Here is a 22,981-nt window from a genome sequence, read left to right as displayed (position 1 = left end):
TTATCAAGTGGGTGAAGCTTAATCACATGATATGGAATCTATAGAAGAATATGGCGAGGAAATTTTTGATGGTGTAAAATTTGTTGTGGAAGAAGGAGAATGAATCACATGTGTTATTTGGAGGCTGTTATTATCTCCCAAACAAGAAGAACAATTTCAATGGAATAGGATCTTCCATTCTAGTTGCTCAGTCAATAATAAGGCTTATGACTTGATTGTCGATAATGGCAGTTATGAGAATTTTATAGCCCTTCTAGCAGTGCATCACTTAATGCTTCCTGTGGAACCACATCTAAAGTCTTATATTGTTGGATGGATTAGGAATGGACCCCAAATTCAAGTCATCGAGAGGTGCAAGATGCCAATTTCGACTGGGAAACTCTACAAGGATGAGGTATTATATGATGTTAATGATATGGATGCCAGACATGTTCTATTAGGATGCCCTTGGAAATTTGATGTGTGTTCATTTACCATGGTCGGGACAACATTTATGGTTTTTCATGGGAGGGCTCATAAGATTGCAATGGCACTGCATCTAGCACTAAAAGCCTTTGGTGGAAAGGGAGAACAGGAACCATCTGCACCAGTAATATTTATTGTCATGTCCTCTGATGAGGCTTTTACTATTAGTTTCCATAAAGAAGAAGCCATATATGGGGTTATGCAAAGGGTAGCACTTACCCTCAAACACATTCTTGAAGAAGCTATCACAACTCCAGGGTTGCAGCACCTACTCACAGAATTCAGGACATCATGCCTGATGGTAATCCAGATGGTCTTCCATCCTTGAGAGGAGTACAACACCACATAGACCTCAAGATAGGTGCTAGTCTCCCTAATCTCCTTCATTATCACATGAACCCAAGGGAAATTGGAGCCTTGAGAAGGAATATTGAAGAAATGTTGTAGAAGGGTTTATTAAGGAGAGATGAGTCATTGCGTTGTACCAACCTTGTTTGTTCCAAAAAAGGATGGAACCTGGTGGATGTGTATTGATAGTCAAGTAATTAATTGAATTACTATCAAATATTGATTTTCAATTTCATGATTGGAGGGTATGCTAGATCGATTAGCCGGTGCTTCCGTCTTCTCAAATATTAATCTTCGGAATGGCTATCACCAAATCGCATTCTAGGTAGAGATGAACAGAAAATAGCTTTCAAGATGCTGGATAGATTGTATGAATGGTTGGTTATGCCATTCAGATTTATAAACGCACAGAGGACATTCATGAGGTTGATGACGCAGGTTTTAAGACCCTTTTAAGGAAAAACCTTGTTGTTTATTTTGATGACATCCCTACTTTTTGTCAACATGCTGAGGAATATGAGCAACATCTTAAAGGTGTGTTGCATGCTCTTAAAAACATCAACTTTTCATTAACCTTAAAAAGTGTTACTATATGACCACCAAGGTAGTGTTTCTTGGATATGTTATTAGCATTGAAAGAGTACAAGTTGACGAAGAAAAGGTTAGAACTATCCTAGATTAGCCACACAGACAACTATTAGAGAAGTGCGGAGTTTCTTTTGACTGACATCATTTTATCACCATTTTATTAAACATTTCAGCACTATCACAGCACCGCTGATGCAGTGATTTAAGAAGGAGCATATGAAATGGAATTCTACCAGCCAAACTAGTTTTGAAGATATCAAGGAGCTCTTGTGAAAGGCTCCAGTGTTGACGCTACCAAGCTTTAAGAAACCTTTGGAACTTGAGTACGATGCTAGCAGTGTTAGCATAAGGTTTGTTCTGATGTAAGAGAAGAAACCGGTGGCATTCTTCGGTGAGAAACTCAGTGATGCTCAACGAAAATGGTCAACATATGATCAGGAGTTCTACTCAATTGTGAGAACTCACAAACACTAGGAACACTACCTTGTTCCCTAAGAGTTTATGATTTACACCGACCATCAGTCCCTCAAGCATTTCAGAGATCAAAAATAAGTTAGCCTAATGCATGATTGATGGATCACCTTTGTACAGAGGTCTTCCTTTACCATTCAGCACAAGGCGGGAGCATTGAACATAGTTGTTTACACATTGAGTCAGAGATTAGCTTTGTTAACAACCGTAACAACTGAAATTGTTGGCTTTAAACTACTTAAGGTTTTGTATCCTAAAGATGATGACTTCAATGAAGCATTGGGCCAGTGCTTAAATGGAGGTGCTGAGGAAGATTTGCTAGTGGTGGATGGCTACCTATTTAGGGTTAATCAACTACGTATACCACAGACCTCCTTAAGAGAAAAACTCATGCGAGGCCTGTACGGTGGGGGATTAAGAGGACATCTTGGTTGTGACAAGATATTATTACGAATTAAAGTTTTGACAAGTCACTCAAGTTTGGACTTATTTCATTTCGGACACCAAGTTTTAATTTATATCTAAAAGGTTACCTAGTTTTCATTTTATTTTTTAGGCAGATTACTCGCGAGTAATTACATCAAAACATCTGACGTGGTTACTAAAAAAAACCATAGTCAACTCTGTTGCCACATTATCAGGCTGGATTAAAGGTTGCAAAGTTGTCCATGGTAACAAAAATTTTACCATGTCAGCATCCTCTTCTCTGAACCCTAAGGATTCGACCAGAGCAATTGCCGAATATTTGTCATCGAGCACAAAGTGATCTCTCCCTCGATGCTATCCATGTGTAAAGATAAAACATTTGACTTCTTAAAGCTGGGACTCCTTAACGAGTATTCCCTGTAGCATGGCTTCAGTGTCGGCACCGAAAACGAGAGCTGCTTTCTCACAACCACACTGTCTCTCTCTGGAGTCGTCAAACGTTGATGTGGTAGCTTGCTTTGAGATCTCACTCTCATCTTAGCCAAGTCCATTGCTGCCATATAGTCTGGCACCACTATCTAGCTCTAGTTTCTGGTTGCCACTGGGCCAGAAATGGTGAAGGAGTAGAAGCAACGAGGACTGGAGGAGCGATTATGTAAAGGTCTTGCTATTGTAGGAGAAGGGATGGCGGGGGAATAATGGAGGTATGTCGGCAACGGTGCTAGCCTTCGAGCGATGCTGCGCATTGAGTAAAAGAAAGGATGAGCAGTGTCCATCTCTAAGGTCTTGATTGGCGTCCTCTGCTAATGCTACTTGCATAGTCATATGAATCTCGAGACGCCATCCATTGTTCCAACCACCTTGGTTGCTGCTCCTCTGTTTCACTTCTCTCTTCAATAGATCATTTTGGTCTACATGCCTGCTAGAGAAAGCACATGAGAGTGCCTTCTCTCATTTCAAGGTTGTGTCTTTCCTGCTCTGCAACAAAGCTTGGATCTCTTTCATTCCATCCCTTGACTGCAAACTAACTCATTACATGAGATTCAGTAAAATAGCAAAAACAGATGAAGACCATTTGTGTTGACATATATATATATACCATGGATCATCTTTCAGAAAACCCCTGGATATGTTTGGACTTCCAAATAGAAGCATCACAGCTGAAGGGACTTGTTGTTGCTTGCATTGGCGAAGGGATCGCCACCTTCATGAATGAGACGTAGGCAAAGTGTAGTAGCACCACAGAGCACGTATCTCTCTTTCTATCTATCATCCAAGATTCTAACTTTTTTAATGTGAAGGCATTGTTAGGCACAACGAAGTTTGGGCTTTACTGGAAGCTCTAATTATGAAGAACTCCGGAGAAAACAATGGCCATAATGAGTTGGAATCTTAATGCCGAAACCAACGGTGGATTAGACCCTAAGTGCGTATCTCGAGGTTTTTTCTTGGAAATAGAGCTTTGTTTCTTTCTTAGTTGGCCACATGTTTTTTTTTCTAGTAGCCACGTCAGATTCTTGGATGTGGTTACTCGCAGGTAACCTACTAGAGAAAAAAAAAATCAGAACTGGGTAACCTTTTAGATACAAATTAAAACTCTATAACCTAAATGAAATAAGTCTAAACTTGATTGAACTACCAAAAATTTAGTCCCAATTTCTACACTTGACGAAAGATACTTTTTGCCATAATTAAAGAGGGATGTCGGTAAGTTGGTTAACCGTTGCTATATATGCCAAATCGTAAAAGGGCACTCAAAAAACATTGGATTGTACATGGCATTGCCCATTCCTTGGTTGATTTGGGAGGACATCGCAATGGACTTTCTATTGGGACTGCCAAGGACCCCTCGAGGTATTGATTCCATGTTTGTGATGGTGGACCGGTTCCCTAAAATGGCACATTTTATAGCATGTAAGAAGACCTTTAATGCTTCACACATTGGAAACTTGTTTTTTAAAGAGGTCATTTGATTGCATGGTGTTCCAATATCTATTACCTCGGATAAGGATTCAAAATTTCTTAGCCATTTTTGGTTGACATCACGGACACTATTTAATGTTTAACTAAACTTCAGCAGTATAGCTCACCCCCAATCATATGGTTAAACTAAAGTTCTTAATCAAACCTAAGGGAAAATGATCCGATGCATTCGTAGTAGTCAACCTCTGTAATGCGATCAAGCTCTTGCTCATGTAGAATTCACCAACATTAATTATGTTCAAGGAGTGACTGACATGTCTACCTTTGCCATAGTTTACTCCTAGACACATCATCACCCTTTAAATCTGGCTCGATTGATGGAGGACCACCCTGTACATCCAACAGTGAAACAAATGATGTTGCAAATGCAAGATGTCAAGAATGTGGTGAAGTAAAGGCTGGAAGATGACAATGCTCGCTACAAGAGCACATCTGACAAACACAAATGACCTAAAGAGTTTATGAGGAGGATATGGTGATGGTGCATCTTAGAAAAGAGAGGTTCCCAGTTGGAATTTAAAACAAGCTGCAATTGAATTCATCCCTTTCAAGATCCTGAGGAAGATTAATAACAATGCATACATAGTGGATTTACCTGAAGGTGCAGGAATGTCCAAAACTTTCAATCTCTCTGATTTATTTGAATATCATTTGGCTGAGCCTTTATATTCAAATATAACTCAAAGGCCAAGTTCTTTATTGGAGGGAGGGACTGAAGCAAAACAGAATACTAGTCTACATATGCAAGAGCCCAATTAACACTCCCTAATAGCTTCTTTTTGGTATTTTGACTTGGTCAGCATAACTAGGTGTGAGACTATGGGTAAATATGTACCTCTTTAATTTATCTCTTCATATAGGAGGCTAGGACAGTGTGGGGGGAGCACTTTACTTTTGGGGAAATTTAAGCAGGTTCTCTTTCATATGTTGTGAGCATAGAAAAAATAATTTGTATATATCAATTAGGAAAAGAGTACAAGGGTATATATAGAGAAATATTAGAGTTTTGTAGTATCGGTCCAATATGACCCATTAACCAATCTAAACTCTAACACTCCCCCTCGAGCTAGAGCATATATATCGAACATGCCCAGTTTGTTACATATATTACTAAAGACTTTAACATTTAAACCCATGGTGAAGATATCCAGTAGTTACTCAGACGACTGGGTGTATGGCATAGAAATAACTTCCTTCAATGCAGGTTTACTATACTACCCCTTGTGAGTGCTCTTACGGGCATAAGTTCTAGTTGTAAGCTTCTCTGGATGGTCCTTAAGGTCGTAAGTCCTACCTATAAGGTCCTCTGATTTGTCTCTGAACTCCTCTTTATGGCCATATGCTTGCCCGCAAGGTTCTCTGGAAGTGGTTTACAGTAGTAAGCCAGAGCGTAAGCTACCTATAAGCCATCCTGTTTGCCTTGTCCTTATTCAATTGATATCGAGAGAGCTCCAGCTTCTTCGTTTACGCTCTGGAATACTTCTTTTGGTTCTCTCTCATCTTTAATTGTTGCCTGAAGCCTGAAAATATAAAATACACTAAGTTTAGCACCGAATTCCACAATATGATCCTAATACAAGCCAAATTAGTGTATAAAGTGATGTGAAATAATACAGCATTGTGCACTCATCATATATTCAATAAGATTTCATGTCAAGTTCAATGTTGGAATTTCTACAACCTTTATGTATGCGTAATATCTTTCTTGTAGGTCATACTTTCGTAAGAACTTGTTACGAATTATATATGTATGATGTAATGTATCATGTGTTATCTTGTGATGCCTTAACAAACTTTATATATTTTGTTTTTGTTAAAAAAAAATTGTTATATTGATTTGTATGATGTTGCTTATTTACTTATTGTATTGTGTTTTGTAAAAAGAAACTTATTTACTTTATGTCTATTGCTTAATCAATTTTCATGCATAATTAGGTTATTTAATGAGTGAAAATATTTTCTAAAATGTATAATTTAATTACACTAATCAAAGTGTATAATAGTTAAAATAAACTTTTTTAAAAAAAATATAATAATAGTCAAATGACTCAATTGGCTTAATTATAATTATTAAAACGTATAATTATCATTAAAGTTAATTATCATTAATATTCATTAATCAATCAAAGTTTTTTAATTAATAATGTTTCCAAAATTATTTTATAATAAGTGAATAACTTTATCATTAAAACAATGCACAAACTTATATATTTTCACTTATTTAAATTTAAGGGCATATAAATAGTTTACAAGTTTTCTTTATTAATTCTTTTCACATTCCCACCCTATACCTCTTACCAAACACAGTTTTGATTCCCATCTCTATTACTTCATTCCCATCCCCATCCCCATCCTAATCCCCATCCTCATTCCCCATTCCCAATCCCCATTTTGGAAATCAAACGGTGGGTTATAGCTTAATCATTTAATGATCTTGTTCTATCCTAAATATAGAACAATAATCAAATCAATATAGTCACTAAAAAATCTTATTCAAACTTAAAACAACCTAAAAAATAAGTATATATAGGCAGTGAGTTTATCATTCCTAACCTTGGGGTATTTTTTATAATTTATTTATCCTTAAAGTGAGAGTTTGTCATTCCTATTACACCCAATTCTACAAATGTAATAGAAATTAAATGACCCTCCAATTGCTTATAAAGCCTTGAATACTTCATGGAAAATGCTTACAAAAAAAAATATACAATAGAGTACATGTCTTTATTCATAACTGCTTTATAGTGAACAATCACTTAGAAGAAACACACATCATAAGAGAACATACTTTCAACATGACTTTCCACAAAGCACCATGCTCCATACAATTCACAAGACTAATTTCAATGGTAACTTTTTGAGGGACTTAAAAAAAAAATGCAATAAAATGCATTAAATTATAATTTCCACATAGAAACACTAAGTTAGAAAAAACAATAACCTCAAAATTCTTTGCATATGAAACTCACAGGAAAGATTAAAATTATTTGATATAGAAAATAAATAAGTTACGCACTCCATCTCATTAATTTTTGAATATATTAGAAGTCACAGGAAACCATTTGGAAGTAGAACGGTTTGAGGGACAAGTGTTAGGGCTCAACATCCTCATTAACTTGTAGCTCAGGTTGCTCTTAAACTTCAAATGAGATTTTATGATTCATAAGTATAAAAACATTATATAATTCATAAAAAAATGAATCAACAAGAGAAACCTATGATAGGGATGCAAGTGAACATGACGATCTTGTAATAAAGTGTGCTAAAGAACAAGATATCAATCCTTAGAGAAAATAGAGTCTATAAGTACTGATCCTTAATCCGAAAACTAGCCTACTCAAATTTGTGTGGTGTGAAATCAAAACAAAAGTAAACAGAAATCAAAATCACTACAATGAATACAACTAAACAAGCAAGAGAAACGAGGTGCTCGGGCATATACTCCCTCTAGGGTTTTGTAAGTCCAAGACAAAGGTTATAAGCTAGAAATCCTATTTGAACCGAGAGAAATCCTAAATTATACTATCCCCTTTCTCAAGGTGAATAGTTATTGAACTGGTAAAGTACTAATACAAACAACCCCACGATTGCATTATACCCTATATAATCTTAACATGAATATACAACTAATCAAAGTGTAGACAACCCTTCTCTCGAAGTGATTGCCCCTCATCCCATACAAAGTAGAAATGAGATCTCTTTCTAAATCTATTCCCTATGATTGCAAATAGTACATAATTGCTTGTCAATTCACTTGGGAGGATTGTGGGAGGAAAACTCTCAACTCCAAAGTACCCTATTTCTAGGCTTACTCACAAATCCCCTTCAATCGTGGATTGCCTATGCTAGGTGGATCTTTTGACTCATCACACAAGAAAGTCATACATGAAACTAGGACTTTCACCTCATTAGTATACAAGATAATCAGAACTAGAGATTAAATTCAAATGTAAAGGATTGCAATTAATAATCAAAGTAAAGCATGAAAGATCCACAACCAATGTCAAACAAATTTAACCCTAAAGTTCATCTATGTCTAAACACCTACAAAATTAGTTCTTTATCAAGGGAGAAAAATCATACAATTCTCAAGAGACAATAAGAACCTTTTAAAGTAATTGGGGTTAACGCAAGCTTATGAGCCAATCAATTAGTAAAGTGTGCACTAGGGTAGGGTAACATCTACAGGGAAGATTGAGAGCATTAGTACTAACCCTAATTCTGAAAATTAACTTAACTAAAAAGTTGTGATATGCGCAAACAAAATATAAAGAAAGAGAATAAAAAGCAAGAAAGTGAAAATCAAATCGGTCAAGACTCAAGAGGAGATGAGATGCTTAGGTGTAGAATCCCTTTAGCATTTTATAAGTCCAAGACAAAGATTGTATATGTATAGAAATATTATTTGAACTGAGAAAAATCCTAAAATATACTAAACCACTCTTACAAGGGGTAAATAGTAACTAGTTCAATACAATGCTAATAAAGACACCCCACAACTGCATTGCACTCTATGAAATCTTACTTTGAATTTAACAAGAATTCATAAGTAGATTATTCCTATTGTGAAGTAATTGTTCCTAATCCCTTACGGAATAGAAGTGTGATTTCTTCTAAAATCTATTTCCTACGATTGCAAAGAGTATGGAATTACTTGTTAAATCACTCAAGAGGATTAAGGAAGGAGAAATATCAAGTCCAAAGTACCCAATTGCTAGGCTTACTCACAATCCCCTCAAATCGTAGTTTGTTAATGGTAGGTGGGCATTTCTACTCGTTATAAAACACATTATACAAGAAAACTAGGACTTTCACCTAGATAGCATTCATGACATTGAAAACACACAATTGGATTCAAATAGAAATGAATTACAATTAAGAAACAATTAAAGCATATATATCCACAACCAATGTAAAAATAGAATAACTCTAGAATTCTTCTACTTCCAAACATCTACAAAATCAGCTCTCCATTAAAGGAGAGAAAATATTCAAACAATAAGACGCAACAAGAATTAAATAAAACATCGAAACCCCCTTCTTAATTGCGTCAAGAGGTGATTACCGTAGAGCACCAAAGGACCTTTCACGAATGCCGCCAAGCCAATCCTTGACAACTCCAATCCCTCTAATCTCCAATAGGTGGGGCGAATCTCTCTTGAATCGCCTCCAAAGCTCTGGAAATTTGACCCCTTTCTTTCCCTAAGCCTGACCATCGAATAGAACAAAAGATACCCTAAAAACTCTCTTTATAAATATTTATACGTAGCCACTTATGGGTTGCTTATGGGAGTAAGAACGTGGTCGTAAGGAGCTAGGAATGATGGGTAGTGAGGCTTATGAGATCACTTACGATCGTAAGTCCCATCTGTAAGGTGTTCTATCTTGTGTTATGGTCTAATTTATGGTCATAAGGACTAGACCGTAAGCTCCTATAGATAACCTTAGTGACCACCGTTGCGGGTGTATGTTGTGCACATAAACTCTTCTAGAAAGCCCTTATGATTTGACTTACGGATAAAAGTCATGATCGTAAGTCCCTCTGATTATCTTTATACTCCTAATACGGGCATCCCCGCAAGGTTCTCTAGAAGAGGCTTACGGTCGTAAGCATGGCCGTAAGGTGCCTGTAAGTGAGTCTGTTCCAGCCTGTTCTTCATGAATGGTGCTAAGCGAGCTCCATCTTCATCATTTTCACTCTAGAATGCTTCTTTGGGCTCTCTCACATCCTTAAGCACCACTCAAAGCCTGAGAATGAAAAATACATTATGTTTAACATCAAATTCCATAATATTACTCTAATACATTCTTAATGAGTGTACAAAATAATATTAAATGTTATAGAACTGTTTACTCATCAGAAAGCATAAAAACCCCCTTTCCAATTACGTCTCTTGAGATTACCGAAGGACTTCCCCTTATCTTCCACAAATATTGCCAAGATGCTTCTTGATGGGTCCAATTTCATTCCTCCAAGGTGGGTAAGCATCTTCTCCTTGATGATTCTCCCTAAAAGGTCTAGAGAAATCTCCTCCTTTCCCAAAGTTTGGCCTTTAAAAGACACCGTCAAAGCCCTCATCAAAATCTTTTATACCTAGCAACTTACGGGCTACTTACAGGCGTAAGAACAAGTCCGTAAGGAGCTAGAAATGAAGGGTCGTGTGCCTTAGGGGTGACTAACGGCCATAAGTTTCACCTGTAAGATATTCTGTCTTGGTATTATAGAATGACTTACGGGCGTAAAAGCTGGCTGTAATATTCTCTGGATGACTTTTATGACCATCCTTATAAGCATAAGTTCTCCCTATAAGCTCCTCTGGATATATCTTACAGTCCAGCTTATGGGCGTAAGTCCTGCCCATAAGTCCCTCAGTTTGATCCTTATGCTCCCTCTTACCAGCATAAGCATGCTCATAAGATTCTCTGCCTGAGACTTATGGCTATAAACATGACCATAAGGTGCTCGTAAGTGGTTCTGTCTGGCCTGTTCTTCAGTTATTGATACCGAGAAAGTTCCATCTTCCTTGTTTTAGCTTTTTCTTTCTTTTTTTGCTCTCTCTCATCCTTTAGCACTGCTTACTATCTAAAAATACAATTTTCACCATGGTTACCATCATCTTCCATAACAATACTCTTATACACACTAAATAAGTGTACAAAATGATATTAAATAACACATAAATGGACACTTATTAGCCTACAACCCTGTTTTACATTATACTTATTTGTAAGTTGTCATAATTACTGCATGAGAAATAGTGATTGAACTCACCCCAAAGCTACTGATTGCAATGATTACTTAAAAAAAACACTTCAAAAGAGTTCCATGCAATAGCATACACCCTTGGCTCATGAGTACTTCATAAGAAATGGTAATTTAGTAGAAACAATATCTTCAATGATCACTTTTTGAGAAATTTAAGAAAAACACCCTATTTTTTGTTATGGAAAATGAAAGCAAGGAACATACAAAAATTAAAAATAAATTCTTCATTGAACAAAGAACATGTCTTATATGAACTCACATCTAAGTTTAAAATGTTTTGGTATGGAAATTAAATACATTTCACACACCATTTCATTGCTAGCCTAGGGGTATTTTTATTTTTTTTAATTAATTATTTGTTTAGAATATATTTGGAAACAATAAACCATTCAAAAGTAGAGACATTTGAGGATAGGTGTTAGGGCTCAACAACCTCATTAACCAATTGTTTAGGTTGCTTTCAAGCTTCAAATAAGAGTTTGTCATTCATAATGCACTCAATGCTACAAAGTTAATAGATAATTGATATCAAATGATCATCCAGTTTGTTACCAAACCTTAAATACTTCATAATAAATGATTGCACATGAAAATCCTAAGTTTCTAAATTGTTCAATACATAAAAAGTAGGTTTTCCAAGCCGAAACAATATTCACTATTCGCTAAACCCTGAATGCAATTCAAATACATACAAAAAGTTAGGGTTTCCAAAAGCCATTCCATAACATTAATTTCCAAATACTAGGCCATGAAGGTAGTAGACAGATTAGGGTTTCAAAATAAATAAATAAATAAATAAATAATCTTACAATAGTTTGGTGCTTCCTCTTAGCTGGTCGGATCTCCTAGTTCACCAACACAAGGCTCACAACTTTTGTCCACTTCCTCACTAAATGGAGAAGAATATGTTGGTTGAATCCCCCAGTTGACTTTTGTCCCTGATTTTGCAATTTCCTCACTAGTGCGGCAATCTTGGATACAAGAAGAAAATGATGGTTGAAACTTTTGATTCCCTTATAGCTTTCCCCAATCACAATTCCCTCCTTCACTTTCACGGCATAACCTAGAGAGGAGAAGAAGGGGCTCTGACAAAATAAACTAAGGTTTTAGTTGATGTGGTGTTCCTTTGTTAACAGGGACAACTTAAATGATGTGGCATTTGCTGATGTGTCACAAGTGAGCTGACTCTGATTTTTTGGTGGCCATGTTAGCGAATTGAATCCAGTTACTCATGGTAAGCTCCTGAGGTAACAAAATTAAAAATGAGTAACTGTTTTTATGTAAATTGAAGTTTGATAACCAAAATGAAACAAGACTAAAGTTGAGTGATCTACCAAAAAATTACACCTAATTAATTATATTATTGTAAAAGAAATTCAGCCTAACACAATTTATAGCTTAAAATGATCTAATACATATATACTTCCCTTCATGGCCTTTAGAGTTGTAGCATTTGGTGTACTCACTAATGAGAATTTCTTTGTAGATGGGGACATGTCCATCACTCCATAGCTCCTTGATAGGACCATACTGTCTTAAGAAGAGGCAGTAGCAAGTATTAAAGAAGTATGAAACTTAAATTCTTGGCCCTTGCTTGCTTAATTGCAAGCACTCTATACAAGAGCAAAATTAAATATATAGATTAGTAATTCCAAAGTCATAGTAGATGGCAAAGAAAATAAAATATTTGTTTTTTTTTTTGAACAATAAGCCACAAGCATCAACACTTGAGGGTTTGTCAAGGGATAATTAGGTAGGAAAAGCACTAGTTATGGTGGCTTAATGATCTAATGGACTTATTAACTAGACTAGCTGCCACCTAGGGCAATGAAAGTCCACTGCATGCACACGCAAAAGATTTGCAGAAAATATACTTATATAATAAATCCCCTTTCCTTGCAACCAAGAAAGGGAGGAATATGACTCCTCCTGTAAATGATCCACCGTAACTCATTTAAATAGTAGTAGCCTAAGCTTAGCCCCTGGTTTAGGCCCAAGTGGAACTGGCATTTGACTGCAACTATGAGAGGATATGAAAGCTTGGATTAAGAGGAAGCTAAGGCTTAGTGGGAAAAGTAGAAGGATATGATCAGTTTGATTAGATATATTCCAGAAAACAGACTGTGATGTGTGACTACATTGATCGCAGGTGCTGCCTTGACCTAATGGAAATCTATGAAGAGAATCAAAATAGTACTTGGCTTGGGAATAATAAACCATAAGGCATGGGGTTAGTAACCCAGCCCTGCTCATGTAGTGCCAAGTGCCTTTACCACCAGATTAAGTAAGTGTTGGTAAATAAGAACTTTTCCTTACTAATCTCTTAAATATATATATATATATTCCTCCTGAAGATTAGGCATGTTGACTAGTAAACATCAAGGAGAGAGAGGAACATCAATCCGTTGGTTTTTTTATGAAGTATTTGACTTGCACAACGATTGTGAGAAATCCTGGATCAATATGTTTACAGGTTCCAAGAGTAAGATGGGGTTGTGCACATGGTGGATAGTAACGGCACAGAAGAGCAAGTCTTTCCGTGCATTGCATCTCTTTCAAGTGATTAGGTTTCAAACCAAGAATCTGATAGCAGCTGAAATAGTATCTCTCCCAGTTTTTGAATGTGAGATGAATACTCAAAGACTATTTCACTTAATGTTCAAATCACACCAATATTCGTGTTAACCAGACTTATATATTCATACCCATATTTACTTAATTTAAATATTATCACTCACCATCAATCATGGGGTACCTTTTCCTTGTCAGGATGATCAAGAGCCATACTAAGAAAAAAAAATATCACACTGATAAATGCTTGTGTATAAGTATTATTAAGTATAGTTTTCTTACATTGAGCATCACTTTTATCAGATTTTATGGCTCATTGTGTTCTTTTGTGCATTTAGGGTTATGGAGGCGAGTTGTGAAGAAAGGAAGCAAAAATGGATCATGAACGCGATTTTTGAGAAATCTCTTGCATTGAACAAGAATCAAGGCACAAGTTGTGATTATATGCATGTGGGTGTGTGCCAACCTTCAAAAGTGTGCAACTGAACCTACAAATTAGAGGGGCACAAAGTTAGTCATACACAGATGCTCCAACTTGTATAGTAGTTACAAAAGCTTTATCAACATGTTGGAAAAAGAAGATGCAACATGATCTACTACATGGATGTGTGCCCAACCATGTAGCCTCAATGGAAGAAGTTAATTTCTGCAGTGCTGTAATAGTTATTGAAGCAAAGTACTATAGTATTTACTATTCATAGAATGCAGAAAATGAATAGCCTAGAAATTTACACGGCCGTGTGGAATTTCCACAGGGGCGTGTGAAATCCCGATTTCAACCCTTTAAATACCGCTTCGAGGTATTGTTTTGGAATCCTTTTCCTATCTTTTGGAGAAAGTGCGGCTATTACTTGGAGAGGTTTTTGCTGGGATTTTGGAGCATTTCTACGGCATTCAACATTGATTTTCTTCGAAGGAGAGTTATTGGGGGATCTTTTGGCGGCATTGATTCGGCGAGGTGTGCCCTAGGATTAATGAAGGAGTCTTTGGAGAAGAAGAAGCGGCTCTTCAAGACCATTATCACGAAAAGAAAGGGGATTATATTTATGGAGTTTCTACATTCATTTTTGATTTCATCTTTGATTTTGTATATTTCTCCATGGAGAGCTAAACCCCTAGTGGGTACTTGGACTTGTAAACCCTAGGATGAATTTGTTTCATTAACTTCTATTGTGTTTCCTTTAATTAATGTGTTAATTGTGTTTCAATCTTGTATGATTATTGGTTTGATTTTCTCTTAGAGTAACACTAGGGTTAAGAATCCATCGAGGCAACCTTTTGAATGAGTGACACTTCATTATGGTTAGACTTAGCAAGATTGAAAAGGATTGAGAGGGTTAGTCAAGAGGTAGCGGAACATCCCCTTTTCCCTCCGACTTGATTTGTCCTACCTCCATGTTCCAAGAGTCCTTTGTAATCATGATAGAGTGATGTGATAAGAGATCTTCTCCACTAGGACGTAGTTGTGTGAGCGATAGAGTGAATTGATGAGGCATCCTTAGTATTGGGGTTTAATTGTGATTAGGCATCTTTCGCCTGGACCAAAGGGTTTGATCTAAATTAGAGAATAGGTTTTATCACTTGGAGTCTGTAGAGCCTCAAGTAGCCCCACACAGTGTGAGGTGTTGAGAGTATCCTTTCCACTGTGGCATAGTATAGAGGGCTAGTCATGGTTGACCTTAGGTTTGGGACCGTGTGTCTTTGGATTTCCACAACTCATTAAACTTTAATTAGGGAAGCATGATATTAGTCTTGCACTTGAAACATTAGTCCTAGGATGAGTACCCCATTTTACCATTGATTATCTCTTTCGATTACTCTTGCCTACTCTCTTTTCTTCTCTTTTTATTCTCATTAATAGTTTGAATCAAAATCACCAATTGATTTTCACTTTAGCTAATTAGCAATACTTCTTGTTTCTAGACATCTATTCCATGTGGATTCGACTACCCACCCATTGGGTACTTTATTACTTCGACAACCTGTGCACTTGCGGTACACATAACCTGAGAACATCGTCTATCTACTAGATATCCCAATTCAGAGTATATTATAGTTATTGAAGAGAGGTGCAAGAAAGATTTCAAGGAGTTCAAAATCACAAATAGAAAGCTCATTGGATAAAAGCTATGCATGGGGAAATGAATTCTTTGATGAAGAATAATACTTATGAGCATGTCAAACTTCCTAAAGATAGAAAAGCCTTGAAAAACAAGTGGGTGTTTAAGTTGAAGATTGATGATGAGAAGATAGTAATATATAAAGCTCGCTTGGTGGTCAAAGTTTTTAATCAGAAGCAAGGACTCGACTTTGATGAGATTTTTTTTCCTATTGTGAAGATGAGCTCTATTCAGGTTTTTCTTGGTTTAACTGCTAGTTTGGACCTTGAGCTTGAGCAGTTAGATGTGAAGATGGCATTTCTTCATGGTGATTTGGAAGAAGAAATTACATGGTTCAACTAGATGGTTTCGAAGTAAAAAGGAAATAACACATGGTTTGCAGGACAAAGAAAAGTTTATATGGGTTGAAACAGACACCAAGACATTTGTATACAATATTTGACTTTTTCATCGTAAGTCATGGCTATATTAGAATGGATGCAAATCATTGTGTGTACTTTAAAGTGCTTCCAGATGGTAAATTTATCATCCTTCTATTATATGTGAATGATATGCTGATAGTAGGACAAGATATTGCCATGATTAATGTTTTAAAAAAAATGTTGTTTGGCTCTTTTGACATGAAAGATTTAGGGCTAGCACAACAAATTCTAGGCATTCAAATTCTTCGTGACATGAATGCTAAGTTGTTGTTGTCACAAGAGAAGTATATTGAGAGGGTTCTTACTAGATTTAATATGAAGAGTGCTAAAGCAGTTAGCACACCTCTTGCTAATCACTTTATACTTAGCAACAAATCTTATCCCACTACTCAAGGAGAAAAAGGAGATATGGTAGAAATTCTATACTTTTCTGCAGTTGGGAGTCTCATGTATGCTATGGTATGTACTCGACTTGATATTGCTCATGTGGTTGGCTTAGTCAGTAGATTTCTCTCTAATCCAGGTAGAGTTCACTAGGAGGCTGTGAAGTGGATCTTTAGATATATGTGAGGTACTTCCAAGATGTGTTTAGGTTTTGGAGGTTCAGAATTAATTCTAGAAGGATACACATATGTAGATATGGCTGGCAACATTGATGATAGAAAGCCAACTTTTGGGTTTGTGATTACTTTTGCAGGGGGAGCTGTTTCATGGTGTTCCAAATTGCAAAAATGCATAGCTTTATTCACCACTGAAATAGAGTATATTGACTTGACTGATGCAGGCAAAGAAATTCTTTGAATTAAAAGATTCCTTCATGAATTGGGCTTGAAACAAGATTAATATATGGTTAATGTGATAGCCAGAGTACATTGGAATTAAGCAAGAATACCACGTATCATTGTCGCACTAAGCATATTAAAGTGAGGTACCATTAGATTTATGATGCCATAAACAAAAAAGAAATATGTCTGAAGAAGATTCTCACTAATAAAAAATCAGCTGATATGTTAACTAAGGCGCTGACTCATGATAAACACCAGTTTTGTGCCAATTTAGTGTGATTGAGTTGTAAATGAGCAGTTGAAGTGTGGACATCTCCCCATTGGCTAGAAGGGGGGATTTTTGGTTTGGTTGCCGAACTTTGATCCAACCCATTTATTATTAGTAATAATGACTGGGGGGAAAATGCAAAAGAAACCCTAAACATAAATAACGACAAGTATTTTCTCTGTAAATATGTAGCGATTTAGAGAGAAAATAAAAAGAAAAGGAAGTGTGGTTTTGTTCTCTGTGTGCATTGGAAGGAGGAAGATGAACAAAGTATCTCTTCTTCTATTGAATCCTAATCAAATTGGCAAGTTTGTTTGGAAAAATCTTGGAGGGTAATTTCCCTACTTTTTTTCTTGGTGTGATCATTCAAGAAAGGGGGTTTTATAGATATTATTATATTTCTCCATTATTGGTGGTGATCTTAAGTATGAATTTGCTTGAAGATTTTTGTACTTGTTGATTTTGATAGTAGATTAGATTCGGAGTTTGGCCCGTTGTTTTTTCCCCCTCTGAATAGGAGGGGTTTCCACGTAAATTATTGTGTCTGCTTGATTGATTTCATTCATTGTTCAATTTAGTACCTGAAATTATTCTATTTACATCAAGAAGAACTTGCTGTGAAAAACTCAACAACCACAACTACTTCATCACATCTTTAAACTCTTTAAAATTAGGCTGCTAACATTAATTGATTTGTACACTTGAGTTGTTTTGTGGAATATTCTTTTTATTTTCTATTTTTACTTTTTTTAATAATATGACAACAAAAATATTTTGATAAAATGCTTAAGGTATGCTTTTAATAAAGTAAAGGTCCCATCCGGTTTGGGTTGTTTATGGTCTTGCTTTTGGTGACCTAAACTTGGACTCGGCTACCCTTGTTAACCAGCTCATGGGCCCTTAAATAGTTATAGTTGTAGTTGACTTAGGGATCCTTGAAAGTTTGCATGTGACCTCAAAGTATTTTCCTTAAATTTTACATAACAGTGTAAAAGATAATAACTCTCAAGGAAATGACCATTATTTTCGTAATATATTTGAATTTCAGGGAAGTGCATTGCCGATAAACAAAGTTTCCTTTACTTTAAAACACTCACACTACAAGAAAAACATGCTATTGCGACAATGTTTTTTCCGACAGCTTCAAATAGCAAAACAATAATCTTTGCAACTAACTCAAATACCTGTCGCAACAAGTATAAGCTTTTGCAACCAACACATACACCCATTGCAAAAACCATTACAATTTTTGACATGGACAAATATCTATCACAAAAACTTTAAACTTTGTAACCAATACATAAAACCTTTGCTAAAACCATGGGCTTTTGGGACAACAAAATTTCCCATCACTAAAACTATTAGCTTTTGTGATAACCAAATGTACTCATCACAAAAATGATTAGATTTTGAGATAACAAAATGACCCGTCACAAACTATTAGCTTTTGCAACAACCAAATGCACTCTTCGCAAAAGAAGATTAGCTTTTGTGGCAACAGAATGTCCCGTCACAAAAATGATTAGCTTATATGACAACCAAATGCACTCATCACAGAAACTATAAGCTTTTGCAACAACATAATGCACTCGTTAGAAAAACGATTAGCTTTTATGACAACCAAATGCACTACTGTAAAACTATTAGCTTTTGCTAACAACCCAAATAACGTCACAAAAACTATAACTATTTGCGACCAACACAAACACTCGTTGCAAACACTGTGACTTTTGTGACAAATATATACTCTTATTGCAAAAACTATGAATGTTTGTTGCCAAAACGTTTGCCGTAATAAAAAGTACAAGCTTTTTTGAAAAATTATGGGCTTTCACCATCAAATTGCAATTTTTTGCAAATACTTCATGCTTAAAAATCTACTAGCAAGTGTTATTAAAATATAAATTAATTAGTTTTTGAGTAATTTTTTTTCCTTAGCGACATGTAATTTAAAAAATGAATTGATTTCTATTAATAAATATTTTAAATATTACTTAATAAAATTCAGAATTGAATTTTATTTTTATAATTTGAATATGGTAATAAACATTATAGTTTAGAAAAATGCTTGCTTTAAAGATAAATATCAAATTAGATATTTAAGTAGTAATTGGAATAACTATTTCATGAATTAGTTTAATTTAATTTATGATTGATGGTGTAATAAAAAAATCTAATATAAAATAAATAGTTGACTTATTAAAGAAATAAAAAAAGAAAATTAATTTCAATTTTACTTAGAGAATATTATATATTTTGAAAACATTAACGAGTAAGCTTTTCAATAATATATTAAAAATTATATACTATTTTATGTAATTAATAAAAAATATTTAATAAAATTTTGTATCTATCTATGCATGTAAGACGCTTTCTTTTATTAGTTTGGTTATTTCTAAAATAAAATTTAAAAATACATTTTTTAAAAAAAGAAAGAAAACAAAATATTTCCCATAAATAATATGATTTCAATCAATAATATCATGGGGAGTTAGGGAGTTATGTGATGACGAGCTGTAAGGAAGAAGGTTACGGTGGCTCTCCTGTTCACGCATGATGTTATGCGAGAGGAGAAAGGGAAACACCAAGTGCAGGGGGAAGTAGAGTGCTTTTGTGATCGAAGCCAATGAGACTCTCTGGTGTGAAGCACTAATGGAGATCAAGTGGAGAGGAGGACAATCATCAGTCAGGGATCAGACGATGATGATGGCAAAGGAGGCTTGTTAGGTAAGATACTAGTCGTGGTTGAGCCTCACACCTACAGCGGACTCAGATTCTCTGCCGGCAAGCTTCAGGCGATGGTCGAGCTTCGCTCCCATGATGGGCAAGATACCTTGTTGGGTAAGCTACCGGTGGTGGTCGAGAGTCATTACTATACAGGGACGGACCCACTGATAAGTGCTTGTGTGATATGAATGCGAAGCGTTCATTCCTTATGTTGAGCATTACTTTCCTCAGTTTTCTACATTAATATGTGTGTTTTGATGTTACTTTTACGCATGTAGGGTTGTGAGGCCGAGTATGAAGGAAATGGGCCAATGTGGATCATAATGCACCTATTTTGGAGGAGATCTTGTTAAGGTTCAAACGCGAAGACATAGGTCAGGTGTGAGATGCTAGAGTGTGTGCCAACTTCCTCGCAATCGAGTGAGCACATCTATTTGGAGGGGCACAAAGGCAGTCACGCTCGAGCATTCCGACTTATGCATATAAGAACAAGAGCCCCGCCAACATGTACATCATTGAAGAAGCAAGTGATTCACGACGTGAATGTGAACCCGTTTGCTTTACCCCGATGAAAGTATGGAATTGGGAAGTTAATCAGGTCGAAGACTGTAGCAGAACACTGTAGCAATTATTGTAGCAACACTGTTCACAGCCGGCCGAGAAACCAGAGAAACAGAGAATCCACACGGGCGTGTAGAAATTATCCATGGCCGTGTGGAAATTCCGCACGGGCGCATGTTCCGTACATGCCCGTGTAGTCGCCCGATTCCAGCCCTATTTAAAGCCGATTTCAGCCCCGATTTCAGGATTCTTTTCTCCATCTTTTCCCAACTTATGAGAGGACTTCGGCTAGGGTTTCGAGGGGTATTGGCCAAGGTTTTGGAGAAGTTCTACGGCTCCGACATCGTGATTCCATTAGGAAGAAGGTTGGTAGGGGAGCTCGATCGAGGCGTATCCTATACCCGGACTGAAGGAATCTTTGGACGACGAGTAGAGGACTCTCCACAAGACCATCGACACGACCATTGAGGGGGTTTCTTTATGGATTCATTGCTTTTACATTCAATTTCTTTGATGGTATTAAGCTCCATGGAGAGCTAAACCCCTAGTGGGTACTTGGATGATTGCGAACCCTAGGATGTATTCGTTTCATTGAACTTCTTTATTATGCTTTCAATAAATTGATGTTTATTGTGAGTTCCAACCTTGAATGCTTGATTGTATGAACATTTCCCCTAGAGTGACACTAGGGTTGAGAGTTCTTGTTGGTAACCTTGTGAGTGAGTGACACACCACTAGCATTAGACAAAGCTAGGTTGGAGAGGGTTGAGAGGGTGAGTCGAGAGGTACAGGAGCATCCCCTTTCCCCTCCGACGTGATAGATTCTACCTCCGTTCCTCGAGTTCTTTGCGGCCATAATGGAGTGAATGGTCTAAGGGATGAACCTCCACTGGGGCCTAGTTGCACGTGCAATGGAGTGAAGCGTTGAGAGGATCTTAGTATCTAGGGCTTAATTGTGGCTAGGGACCTTCCATCTGGACCAAAGGGGTAGGTCTATATTTAGGAAGAGATTTATCACTTGGAATCCCTAGAGCTCATTGCAACTCTATGCGAGTGCGAGGTGTTGAGATTGTTCGATTTCTCCTCCGGGACATGTATAGAGTTAGGCATAGTTGACCTTAGATTTGGGACTATGTATGTAAGGATTTCCACGACTCACCATTGCATTGATTAGGAAGCATAATAGAGAGTTCTTGCACTTGAAGCGATTATCCTAGGTGAAGCATTATCCGAGTACCCCATCCTTTATCGATTGCCTTACCCTCTTCTTACTTTTGCTCTTTCACTTGTTGTTTTTATTGTTGAGAATTGAATCAATTTCACACTTATCACTATTGATATTCCACATAGCTAAGAATCAAATTAAGTATTTTCACCCCTACTCCCCTGTGGATTCGACCCCGCTCACCCGGGATTATTACTTCGACAAGCCCTGCACTTGTGGATATAAGCAAGGGGAACTTGTCAAGTTTTTTTGCGCCGCTGTCGGGGAGCTAGGCGCTTTAGAGATACTTTTGCACTTTGTTTTCTTTAGCTATTTCACCACACATTCTATTCCATATCTTCTTATTCTATCATCATTCTGATTTTCTTTTTTTTTACTTTTGGTGCAGCTCAAGGTTATGACCCGAGGGAATCCATCAATATTGATTGAAGGAGACCTTGAGCTTGAACGCATACTTTCAAGGAAAGGGAAAGAACTCAGTACAAGAACAGACCTAATCCAAATTGATTTGGAAGTAGAAGGATCTCGACAACATGGCGGAACAAAATGAGCAACAACGGACACTATCCGATTATGCTGCATCTTCAAGATTGGGGACACAATCGAGTATTGTGCGCCCCCCAATTATAGCTCGTAATTTCGAGCTAAAAGCCGAGCATTCATCCATATGTCGCAAAGAGTCCGCACAATTCAACGGTTTGGCCGATGACGATCCAAACAGTCACATAGAGAGCTTCCTCGAGGTGTGTGACATGCTGAAGATAAATGGTGTGACGAATGATGCCATCAAATTGAGCCTTCCCATTTTCCTTAAAGGGAAAAGCAAAGCAGTGGCTACACTCATTGCCTAGGGCATCAATCACTACATGGGAGGAGATGGTAGAAGCTTTTCTAGCCCGCTATTTCCCTCCCAGAAAATCAGCCAAGCTTAGGAATGAGATCTCATCCTTTATGTAGTTGGAGTTGGAGTCTCTATTCGAGACATGGGAAAGGTTAAAGGAACTCCTGCGCAAGTGTCTGCAACACGGATTCCCGGAGTGGATGATTGTTCAAACCTTCTACATTGGTTTGAACGCAAGTACAAGGCAACTCTTGGATGCGGCGGCAGGAGGTACCTTAGGTAGCAAGACCCCCGACGAGGCTCGTCAACTGATTGAGAAAATGGGGTTAAATAGCTACCAAATGGGAACGCTAGAGAAGAAAAAAAGGTGGCCGGTCTCCATGAAATTGATGCGTAACTTCATTGGCGGCCCAA

At 36.8% G+C, this 22,981-nt stretch overlaps 1 non-coding gene across 1 annotated transcript; it reads right to left on the bottom strand.

Annotated features, from left to right (window-relative positions):
- Positions 1 to 22,650: 22,650 nt before the first annotated feature.
- LOC120252352 lies at positions 22,651 to 22,757 on the bottom strand. The gene has a single exon (XR_005533889.1). It is a non-coding gene; the product is annotated as a small nucleolar RNA R71 (small nucleolar RNA).
- Positions 22,758 to 22,981: the final 224 nt, after the last annotated feature.

The sequence above is a fragment of the Dioscorea cayenensis genome, chromosome 20 (assembly GCF_009730915.1).
Source record: "Dioscorea cayenensis subsp. rotundata cultivar TDr96_F1 chromosome 20, TDr96_F1_v2_PseudoChromosome.rev07_lg8_w22 25.fasta, whole genome shotgun sequence".
In the NCBI taxonomy this organism is placed as follows: domain Eukaryota; kingdom Viridiplantae; phylum Streptophyta; class Magnoliopsida; order Dioscoreales; family Dioscoreaceae; genus Dioscorea; species Dioscorea cayenensis.
This window is presented reverse-complemented; position numbering and strand designations above follow the sequence as displayed.